General features: G+C 46.3%; 1 long non-coding RNA gene and 3 other non-coding genes across 4 annotated transcripts in view; all 4 read left to right on the top strand.

Annotated features, from left to right (window-relative positions):
* The first annotated feature begins 3,711 nt into the window (after positions 1 to 3,711).
* On the top strand, positions 3,712 to 5,634 carry LOC126877214 (small subunit ribosomal RNA). Its single transcript, XR_007694836.1, has one exon. It is a non-coding gene; the product is annotated as a small subunit ribosomal RNA (ribosomal RNA).
* Positions 5,635 to 9,609: 3,975 nt separating this feature from the next.
* On the top strand, positions 9,610 to 9,764 carry LOC126877212 (5.8S ribosomal RNA). The gene has a single exon (XR_007694834.1). It is a non-coding gene; the product is annotated as a 5.8S ribosomal RNA (ribosomal RNA).
* A 1,175-nt stretch (positions 9,765 to 10,939) lies between these two features.
* The window catches only part of LOC126877211 (uncharacterized), an 18,178-nt gene continuing 17,162 nt past the window's right edge, over positions 10,940 to 11,955 (top strand). The window contains exon 1 of the long non-coding RNA XR_007694833.1: positions 10,940 to 11,514. This is a non-coding gene — a long non-coding RNA (uncharacterized LOC126877211). The remainder of the gene's footprint in view (positions 11,515 to 11,955) is intronic.
* The window catches only part of LOC126877221 (large subunit ribosomal RNA), a 4,079-nt gene continuing 3,823 nt past the window's right edge, over positions 11,700 to 11,955 (top strand). Inside the window, exon 1 of the ribosomal RNA XR_007694842.1 lies at positions 11,700 to 11,955. This exon is cut by the window's right edge and continues 3,823 nt beyond it. This is a non-coding gene — a ribosomal RNA (large subunit ribosomal RNA).

Consider the following 11,955-nt stretch of genomic DNA (forward strand, 5'->3'; position numbering starts at 1 on the left):
TTCCGAGCCGGTACGTTGGGACTTAGAAAAATTCCGAGGGCGAAAAAGTTTTTTCGAGTTTATTCGTTAAAAAGCGTTACAAGGTATGAATTTTTTTGCATAAATCGACGTAACTCGACGAAATACGTCGGGATTAATGGTTTATTTCCGTCCGAGAACGATTTTTAAAAACGGACCTATGCGGCCGGTCGTTCGTACTTAGAAAATTTTCGGACCGAACACTCTTTTTCGATTAATTCGTTAAAAAGCGTTATAACGTACGAATATTTTTCAAGAAATCGTTATAACTCGATAAAATACGTCGGGATTAAGCGTTTATATCGTCGGCAGACGGATATAAAAACGTTTGGACCGACACGACCGGTCGTTGGAACATAGAAAAATTCCGAGCCGGTACGTTGGGACTTAGAAAAATTCCGAGGGCGAAAAAGTTTTTTCGAGTTTATTCGTTAAAAAGCGTTACAAGGTATGAATTTTTTTGCATAAATCGACGTAACTCGACGAAATACGTCGGGATTAATGGTTTATTTCCGTCCGAGAACGATTTTTAAAAACGGACCTATGCGGCCGGTCGTTCGTACTTAGAAAATTTTCGGACCGAACACTCTTTTTCGATTAATTCGTTAAAAAGCGTTATAACGTACGAATATTTTTCAAGAAATCGTTATAACTCGATAAAATACGTCGGGATTAAGCGTTTATATCGTCGGCAGACGGATATAAAAACGTTTGGACCGACACGACCGGTCGTTGGAACATAGAAAAATTCCGAGCCGGTACGTTGGGACTTAGAAAAATTCCGAGGGCGAAAAAGTTTTTTCGAGTTTATTCGTTAAAAAGCGTTACAAGGTATGAATTTTTTTGCATAAATCGACGTAACTCGACGAAATACGTCGGGATTAATGGTTTATTTCCGTCCGAGAACGATTTTTAAAAACGGACCTATGCGGCCGGTCGTTCGTACTTAGAAAATTTTCGGACCGAACACTCTTTTTCGATTAATTCGTTAAAAAGCGTTATAACGTACGAATATTTTTCAAGAAATCGTTATAACTCGATAAAATACGTCGGGATTAAGCGTTTATATCGTCGGCAGACGGATATAAAAACGTTTGGACCGACACGACCGGTCGTTGGAACATAGAAAAATTCCGAGCCGGTACGTTGGGACTTAGAAAAATTCCGAGGGCGAAAAAGTTTTTTCGAGTTTATTCGTTAAAAAGCGTTACAAGGTATGAATTTTTTTGCATAAATCGACGTAACTCGACGAAATACGTCGGGATTAATGGTTTATTTCCGTCCGAGAACGATTTTTAAAAACGGACCTATGCGGCCGGTCGTTCGTACTTAGAAAATTTTCGGACCGAACACTCTTTTTCGATTAATTCGTTAAAAAGCGTTATAACGTACGAATATTTTTCAAGAAATCGTTATAACTCGATAAAATACGTCGGGATTAAGCGTTTATATCGTCGGCAGACGGATATAAAAACGTTTGGACCGACACGACCGGTCGTTGGAACATAGAAAAATTCCGAGCCGGTACGTTGGGACTTAGAAAAATTCCGAGGGCGAAAAAGTTTTTTCGAGTTTATTCGTTAAAAAGCGTTACAAGGTATGAATTTTTTTGCATAAATCGACGTAACTCGACGAAATACGTCGGGATTAATGGTTTATTTCCGTCCGAGAACGATTTTTAAAAACGGACCTATGCGGCCGGTCGTTCGTACTTAGAAAATTTTCGGACCGAACACTCTTTTTCGATTAATTCGTTAAAAAGCGTTATAACGTACGAATATTTTTCAAGAAATCGTTATAACTCGATAAAATACGTCGGGATTAAGCGTTTATATCGTCGGCAGACGGATATAAAAACGTTTGGACCGACACGACCGGTCGTTGGAACATAGAAAAATTCCGAGCCGGTACGTTGGGACTTAGAAAAATTCCGAGGGCGAAAAAGTTTTTTCGAGTTTATTCGTTAAAAAGCGTTACAAGGTATGAATTTTTTTGCATAAATCGACGTAACTCGACGAAATACGTCGGGATTAATGGTTTATTTCCGTCCGAGAACGATTTTTAAAAACGGACCTATGCGGCCGGTCGTTCGTACTTAGAAAATTTTCGGACCGAACACTCTTTTTCGATTAATTCGTTAAAAAGCGTTATAACGTACGAATATTTTTCAAGAAATCGTTATAACTCGATAAAATACGTCGGGATTAAGCGTTTATATCGTCGGCAGACGGATATAAAAACGTTTGGACCGACACGACCGGTCGTTGGAACATAGAAAAATTCCGAGCCGGTACGTTGGGACTTAGAAAAATTCCGAGGGCGAAAAAGTTTTTTCGAGTTTATTCGTTAAAAAGCGTTACAAGGTATAAATTTTTTTACGGGAATCGTTCTATCTCTATTAAATACGTCGGGATTAAACATTTTTATCGATTTTTTCAAAAAATTAGCGTTCGTCGAACTGACACGACTGGGATATTTTTCTAATTTTTTCGTTAATTAACGTTACAAGGTATATATTTTTTTGCATATTTCTACTTATTTTAACGTATTGTAATTGATTATAAACTTATTTTTTGTCCGTATTCGATAAAAGAGTATGTTTACTGATGCAATTTTTCGGTGAAAAAAAAAATTAATTTTTTGGTAAAAATGCATTTCTATTATGTTAATAAAACGTCTGGTAATGTATTTCGATGGTTGGATATTGGCTTTGTATAGTAGTGATCGAGCGTTCGCGAGACTAAGTTCCAGCGTCCCTTCCGAACGGTACGTTGCTACGGAGGTTTTGCACCGTAAGCGCGCGGCCGCTAGCCCGGCCGGCGCCGGCCTTCCGGCTGGCGCTTTCGTATCTATAAGAGAGACGTCGAGCCGGACGGTTCGGTCGGAACAGCGTTGAGCGCGTGGCTATTCTACGGCCTCGGTTGAGAATTCAGTCACCGCTCCTCGAGTCTTAGTGTATTTTACGCTATTTCTCGACTGTTCCTCCGTTCTCGTTCTGGTTTTTTCTCTACACTGCTGCGCCGCGGGTCGCTGTCCTGGACGTAATGACCAAATATCGTGGCAAGGTTCCCCTGAGTCGGGAAGCTGGTGACCTGTGTGTACGTATTCTAACAAAAATTGTTAGATGCGTGTGTGCTTGTACTAACTGAGCATCGATTCATTCAAAAGAGTATAACCGTCTGCTTTCTATAAAAACTTCTGCTTTCGCAGAAGTATCCGATGAGGCGGTAGGAGCGTACTATCTTTGCGTAGTATGTCTTCTGCCGAAAATGTTCTACCGATTGAAAGAATATTCTTACGGTATGTCCAGCGCGACGCACTGGGATACGCGCTTGTTCGTTCAGCGTGAGGTGCGTATACGTGCTTTACCGCTAAGATATTCTAATAAGTCTTTTTACACGAAGACAGCATTATGGAAATGTTCCTTTAGAAGTACGATTCTAAACATTTTATATAAGACTATGAGAAAGAGAGAGAGAAGAGAGGAGGTGGAGTTGAGAATTACAAAGTGGCTGCGAGCGGCGTTCGAAGATTATTACTGAACTATGGGTGTATCTCGAACGTCGCTAGGAGATATATTTTATAGATATATCTATCTTAAGAACGAAAAGTCTCGTCGTACGGTGCTTACGTCCCACCTACGACACGAAGAGAACTTAAACGAAATTTATAAGAATTGTTATACGAATAAGATCCCTGGTTGATCCTGCCAGTAGTCATATGCTTGTCTCAAAGATTAAGCCATGCATGTCTCAGTACATGCCGCATTAAGGTGAAACCGCGAATGGCTCATTAAATCAGTTATGGTTTCTTAGATCATACCTACATTTACTTGGATAACTGTGGTAATTCTAGAGCTAATACATGCAAACAGATTCCGACCAGAGATGGTAGGAATGCTTTTATTAGATCAAAACCAATCGGTGGCGGATGGCTCGTCTGTCCGTCCATCGTTTGTTTTGGTGACTCTGAATAACTTTGTGCTGATCGCATGGTCATCTAGCACCGGCGACGCATCTTTCAAATGTCTGCCTTATCAACTGTCGATGGTAGGTTCTGCGCCTACCATGGTTGTAACGGGTAACGGGGAATCAGGGTTCGATTCCGGAGAGGGAGCCTGAGAAACAGCTACCACATCCAAGGAAGGCAGCAGGCGCGCAAATTACCCACTCCCGGCACGGGGAGGTAGTGACGAAAAATAACGATACGGGACTCATCCGAGGCCCCGTAATCGGAATGAGTACACTTTAAATCCTTTAACGAGGACCAATTGGAGGGCAAGTCTGGTGCCAGCAGCCGCGGTAATTCCAGCTCCAATAGCGTATATTAAAGTTGTTGCGGTTAAAAAGCTCGTAGTTGAATCTGTGTGTCACAGTGTCGGTTCACCGCTCGCGGTGTTTAACTGGCATTATGTGGTACGTCCTATCGGTGGGCTTAGCTCCTCGCGGGCGGTCCAACTAATATCCCATCGCGGTGCTCTTCACTGAGTGTCGAGGTGGGCCGATACGTTTACTTTGAACAAATTAGAGTGCTTAAAGCAGGCTACCTTCGCCTGAATACTGTGTGCATGGAATAATGGAATAGGACCTCGGTTCTATTTTGTTGGTTTTCGGAGCCCCGAGGTAATGATTAATAGGGACAGATGGGGGCATTCGTATTGCGACGTTAGAGGTGAAATTCTTGGATCGTCGCAAGACGGACAGAAGCGAAAGCATTTGCCAAAAATGTTTTCATTAATCAAGAACGAAAGTTAGAGGTTCGAAGGCGATCAGATACCGCCCTAGTTCTAACCATAAACGATGCCAGCCAGCGATCCGCCGAAGTTCCTCCGATGACTCGGCGGGCAGCTTCCGGGAAACCAAAGCTTTTGGGTTCCGGGGGAAGTATGGTTGCAAAGCTGAAACTTAAAGGAATTGACGGAAGGGCACCACCAGGAGTGGAGCCTGCGGCTTAATTTGACTCAACACGGGAAACCTCACCAGGCCCGGACACCGGAAGGATTGACAGATTGATAGCTCTTTCTTGATTCGGTGGGTGGTGGTGCATGGCCGTTCTTAGTTGGTGGAGCGATTTGTCTGGTTAATTCCGATAACGAACGAGACTCTAGCCTGCTAAATAGACGTAACTTATGGTATCTCGAAGGCCCCCGGCTTCGGTCGGTGGGTTTTTACTACCAACGTACAAACAAATCTTCTTAGAGGAACAGGCGGCTTCTAGCCGCACGAGATTGAGCAATAACAGGTCTGTGATGCCCTTAGATGTTCTGGGCCGCACGCGCGCTACACTGAAGGAATCAGCGTGTTTTCCCTGGCCGAAAGGCCCGGGTAACCCGCTGAACCTCCTTCGTGCTAGGGATTGGGGCTTGCAATTATTCCCCATGAACGAGGAATTCCCAGTAAGCGCGAGTCATAAGCTCGCGTTGATTACGTCCCTGCCCTTTGTACACACCGCCCGTCGCTACTACCGATTGAATGATTTAGTGAGGTCTTCGGACTGGTGCGCGGCCAATGTGATAAGCATTGCCGATGTTACCGGGAAGATGACCAAACTTGATCATTTAGAGGAAGTAAAAGTCGTAACAAGGTTTCCGTAGGTGAACCTGCGGAAGGATCATTAACGATACGATACCAAAAGAATTTGACTTGAACACATATAAAAACTATGAAATATATATCACAATGGTCGGTAAGGAGCCGTACTCCTCCTGTATCGACGAAAGTATATACGACGTATTAACAAGCTATATACTTTAACAAACGAAAACGCCAGGGAGCTTGGCAACCTCCGTTGGCACGAATAGAAATATTCTTAAGGAGGAGACGACCCTCCAGCTACGGAATTATACGAAGAGAAGGTGGCACTCTCTCTCGATCATCGGGATGAAGAGATATATATATACAAGTATAAAAACGAAATGCGAATGAAACTTATTCGAGGCGCCTGCGTGAGGTCGTAAACAGAAAGACCCGCCGTCTCCGAATAAAACATATAACATATAATATATATATATATATATGAAATTCTAATAAAAGGGAACTCTAGCTTCGAAAGAGCCAACAAAAGTTAAGGCTCGATATCAAACGAAAAAATTACGATGGAAACCAGGTGTAAAGAGAAATGCAGTCGTGGCGCCTGCGAGAGGCCGTACACAGAAAGACCCGCCGTCACGATCTCGTATTTCGTATTTGCATCGTGGAAACCGTACAAACGAAATATAAAAGTCCATGCAAACTAATAAGAAAATCTCTAAAGTGCCTCGTGTCGGAGTGATCATGCTCGCCTATTCTCTTCTATGTTTCGTGGTCTGTGTTGCGTTTGTTCTCCTCCTAGCAACGGGACATATCGAAGACTCCTCTTTGGGATCGAACGAAGCGTCTAGAACGAGTCGACGAGAGCGAAAGAACTTGTAGCGAGTCGCGCAGAGCGAAAGGATACCGATATACATCTTCGAAGGTTCTCTTCGAAGATCCATGGATACCTTCTGCGTCGACTTCTCTCGTCTCTTTCATCGAAACTCTCGTCGTTCTCGAAACGTGCTTCCTACCCAAAGGGCGTGTGCTCTTCGTATGTCGTTTCGTTCGAAATAACGAAACCACGTGTAACATACTCGTGGATCGGGTAACCTAGAACGAAGACGCATCGCGTGGATGTTGGCCCGCTATGCGACGATGACCGATGATGATGATGATGATGATGATGATGATATGATGATGATGTCGATGTCGACGACGACGACGATGAAGACGATGTGTAGCAACGATTCGTAACTAGTCTAGCCGAAGTTCGTTCAGAGGGGAACGCCGCCGGCTTCGAAGCCTCGATGTCGTGAGTCGGACACCCGTGCCGTCGCTAGAGTTTTTCAAACTCTGCTTCTGGATATTGGGACGAAAGACCGCTCGAGGACGACGACAGCCGTGCGTGCGTATCCCATCGAATTTTTTTTACACCACCTGAACGAGACTAAAGTTTCGTCTAGTTGATCGTCTACCGTCGCATAATGTATATTATATACCGTTCAGAGGGGACCGGCTGTCTATCCTCGTTGTCGTGAGTCGGACACCCGTGCCGTCGCTAGAGTTTTTCAAACTCTGCTTCTGGATATCGGGACGAAAGACCGCGCGAGGACGACGGATGCGAGTCCCATCGAATTTTTGACTTACACACTACCTGAACGAGACTTAAAGTTTCATATTATATACCGTTCAGAGGGGACCGGCTGTCTATCCTCGTTGTCGTGAGTCGGACACCCGTGCCGTCGCTAGAGTTTTTCAAACTCTGCTTCTGGATATCGGGACGAAAGACCGCGCGAGGACGACGGATGCGAGTCCCATCGAATTTTTGACTTACACAATACCTGAACGAGACTTAAAGTTTCATATAATATACCGTTCAGAGGGGACCGGCTGTCTTTCCTCGTTGTCGTGAGTCAGACACCCGTGCCGTCGCTAGAGTTTTTCAAACTCTGCTTCTGGATATCGGGACGAAAGACCGCGCGAGGACGACGGATGCGAGTCCCATCGAATTTTTTATTTACACACTACCTGAACGAGACTTAAAGTTTCATCCAGTTTGTCGTCTATCATCGCATATATAATATACCGTTCAGAGGGGACCGGCTGTCTATCCTCGTTGTCGTGAGTCGGACACCCGTGCCGTCGCTAGAGTTTTTCAAACTCTGCTTCTGGATATCGGGACGAAAGACCGCGCGAGGACGACGGATGCGAGTCCCATCGAATTTTTGACTTACACACTACCTGAACGAGACTTAAAGTTTCATATAATATACCGTTCAGAGGGGACCGGCTGTCTTTCCTCGTTGTCGTGAGTCGGACACCCGTGCCGTCGCTAGAGTTTTTCAAACTCTGCTTCTGGATATCGGGACGAAAGACCGCGCGAGGACGACGGATGCGAGTCCCATCGAATTTTTGACTTACACACTACCTGAACGAGACTTAAAGTTTCATATAATATACCGTTCAGAGGGGACCGGCTGTCTTTCCTCGTTGTCGTGAGTCGGACACCCGTGCCGTCGCTAGAGTTTTTCAAACTCTGCTTCTGGATATCGGGACGAAAGACCGCGCGAGGACGACGGATGCGAGTCCCATCGAATTTTTTATTTACACACTACCTGAACGAGACTTAAAGTTTCATCCAGTTTGTCGTCTATCATCGCATATATAATATACCGTTCAGAGGGGACCGGCTGTCTATCCTCGTTGTCGTGAGTCGGACACCCGTGCCGTCGCTAGAGTTTTTCAAACTCTGCTTCTGGATATCGGGACGAAAGACCGCGCGAGGACGACGGATGCGAGTCCCATCGAATTTTTGACTTACACACTACCTGAACGAGACTTAAAGTTTCATATAATATACCGTTCAGAGGGGACCGGCTGTCTTTCCTCGTTGTCGTGAGTCGGACACCCGTGCCGTCGCTAGAGTTTTTCAAACTCTGCTTCTGGATATCGGGACGAAAGACCGCGCGAGGACGACGGATGCGAGTCCCATCGAATTTTTGATTTACACACTACCTGAACGAGACTTAAAGTTTCATCCAGTTTGTCGTCTATCATCTCATATATAATATACCGTTCAGAGGGGACCGGCTGTCTATCCTCGTTGTCGTGAGTCGGACACCCGTGCCGTCGCTAGAGTTTTTCAAACTCTGCTTCTGGATGTTGGGACGAAAGACCGCGCGAGGACGATGGATGCGTGTCCCATCGAATTTTTGATTTACAAGACACACACTACCTGAACGAGACTAAAGTTTCATCGAGTTTATCGTCGCATAACCCGTTCGGAGGGGACCGGCTGTCTATCCTCGTTGTCGTGAGTCGGACACCCGTGCCGTCGCTAGAGTTTTTCAAACTCTGCTTCTGGATATCGGGACGAAAGACCGCGCGAGGACGATGGCTGCGAGTCCCATCGAATTTTTGTTTTTTTTTTTTTTTAAAGAAAAAACACCACCCGAACGGAGATGTGTTCTATCTTTCGTCGATTTTTCATGCTTTCAGTCGGTCGCGTGGTCGCCATCCGTTCGGAGGGGATCGCCGGCTTCGAAACCTCGATGTCGTGAGTCGGACACCCGTGCCGTCGCTAGAGTTTTTCAAACTCTGCTTCTGGATATTGGGACGAAAGACCGCTCGAGGCGGACGGCCGCGCGAATCCCATCGAATCTTTACTATCACCCGAACGATGGAGAGATGCACGCGCGCTGTTTCTTGAATAATTGGACGAGAGAGTAGAATCAAACACATATATAACATGGGCTAGCCACCGTGCTTACTCGTTCGCGAGATCGTGTGCTGTACAGAGGATTCAGAATCGGGTGTATATATCCCCGTCGTTTCCTGACGAACGGAGCTTCGATCTCGATGGTTGTTATATATCATAATGTACTTTACGCCCGGCCGGCGAACGCGCGTATCTTCGCGCGTTCGTCGTTTTCTTTTTTTTTCGAACGTTTTTGTGTCGTCAATCCTATGGCGACTTCTGCGCGTTCGATTCCCGTTGGTCGAACGTGACGGAACTCGGCTTCGCTAGAACCGAGAAGAGTACATTTGAGTATTGAACTGTTGTAAATTTATAAAAGATTACCCTGAACGGTGGATCACTTGGCTCGTGGGTCGATGAAGAACGCAGCTAATTGCGCGTCAACGTGTGAACTGCAGGACACATGAACATCGACATTTCGAACGCACATTGCGGTCCACGGATACAATTCCTGGACCACGCCTGGCTGAGGGTTGCTCACGTAAACCTAAGACTGCTTGCGTTGCGTATCGTTACTCTCCGTATCTGTCTCTCTCTGTCCCTTCTTGCCTTAACAACCCGCCGTCGTTCTTCTTTATATAAGAGAACGTTTCAGAGTCGGACGAAGGTACAAGAACGAGGATACGAATAAGAGCGGACGGAGAGAACATACGCGACGTACGAGCGATTGTTGGACGCTCGTCGGCGTTCGTCGCGGTCGTGCAGAGACCGTGCAAGTCGTACGCATGCTCGATATATAATCTATCGTGTTCACGGGAGACTACGAAACTCTACCTCTGTCTCTCTCTGTCCCTTCTTGCCTTGACAACCCGCCGTCGTTCTTCTTAAAAATTATAAGAGAACGTTTCAGAGTCGGACGAAGGTATACGAAGGGATACGAATAAGAGCGGAGAGAACCGGTCACGGACCTGCGTGAGTGCTCGCGGCGTCGTGAGTCGTCCTTACGAGGGCGACCGCCCGCTTATGCACCGCTTCGTGTATCGGTTATCGAACGTATATACTCGTAGTGTTCTCCTCGTGACCGATTTTTTTTTCATATCAGGCGATATATGCTACGTTTGCCGGTGTTCGACGCACGAAGGTCCGCGCCCCCGACGTCGTCTTAAAAGAATATTATATTTGGCGAGACTGAGAGAGAAAGCAAATATGGGAACTCGGTCGAGAGAGGAGAGAAGAGAGAACCAAAAAAAAAACCTAAACTCGATGGCGTGCGAAACTTTGCCATAATCTACCGTCTTTTCTTAAGACTCTCGTACAGCCCCAGGGATCGAATGCCCACTCCATCTCTTCGCGAAAGCGACTGACAACAACGAGGACCGTCGCATCGATGGGTCGTCGTTGCGTTTTACACGCTCTGTGCTTTTTTACAAGCCCCGAAAGTATCAGCCGTAGATCCGGGAACGCACACGCGAGATTTCTTCGAGCGCTCTGACGACTTAGGGAGGTATGATCCCCAGCGTCGCGCGGAGATCGGAGAGTACACGTACTCGTATCGGGACGAATTTTCCCCGTCGTCGTGTATCTCTCTGCCCGCGCGCCTGGCTCCCGAAAAGCCACGTTCGTCGGAAATCTTACATATTATATATGTAACGCGTGTGCGAACTAGCGTGTGTCTAAGATCGGCTATACACGGGTGCTGCTGTAACTACAAGCTCGAGGTGTTTTCCGCAGCGTTTCTGTACCCGAGGAAGATGCGCATGTGAGTCCGTTACGAAGTTGTTCGTACGGTCGTCGTCGTCGGAGAGATCGTAGACGAGGAAGAAGACGATCCCCTTTGGCGAGGCTCGAGAAAAAAACTTTGAGAGAGACGAGGTATACACGCGCGTACGACTATGTCGTGCGCGCGTGTGATTTTTTTTTTATGGCAATTCGACGCTTCGAGAATAGAGAAAAGAGAGTGTTGGTCATCCCATGCCTCTTCGTCGTCTATCGCTGGACCGCGCATCCTAACGTCGCGCCGGTCGTCCAGTCCCCGAACACACACACCCACCCGACGGTACGTCTCGCTCGCTTTTTCACTTGCGTGAGTTCCCGTACCGGGAACCGCTGGAATCGTCGAGAGAAGAGAAACGGCTGTAGGAGAAAAAGAGGACAGACGTTAAAAACCGGACGATCGTTACACGGATGTCTTGCGTGAGTCTTAGCTCGAACATGATACGACGAACGAAGTTTGGCACTTTGGCGAGATGCATAAAACGCTCGTACATACATACATACATATATATTGTATATCGAATAGAGAGTGTTCTCCTTCTATTCGAATTTTTTTTCTCTTTGAGGCGATTTTCGCACAGAGAAATACACACACACACCACCTTCTCTCGCACCGAATCTTTCCGAGCTTTCGTTTTCTACGAGTCTACGCAAAACACGACACGAACGAATTTTCGTTTCGCGTCGTGACGTTGAAGCGACCTCAGAGTAGGCGAGATCACCCGCTGAATTTAAGCATATTACTAAGCGGAGGAAAAGAAACTAACAAGGATTTCCTTAGTAGCGGCGAGCGAACAGGAATTAGCCCAGCACTGAATCCCGCGGTTCCGCCGTTGGGAAATGTAGTGTTCGGGAGGATCCGATTGACCCGAGACGTCGAACCGCGTCCAAGTCCATCTTGAATGGGGCCATGTACCCACAGAGGGTGCCAGGCCCGTAGCGACCGGAACGCGT

The sequence above is a fragment of the Bombus huntii genome, unplaced genomic scaffold (genome assembly GCF_024542735.1).
Source record: "Bombus huntii isolate Logan2020A unplaced genomic scaffold, iyBomHunt1.1 ctg00000133.1, whole genome shotgun sequence".
NCBI lineage: Eukaryota > Metazoa > Arthropoda > Insecta > Hymenoptera > Apidae > Bombus > Bombus huntii.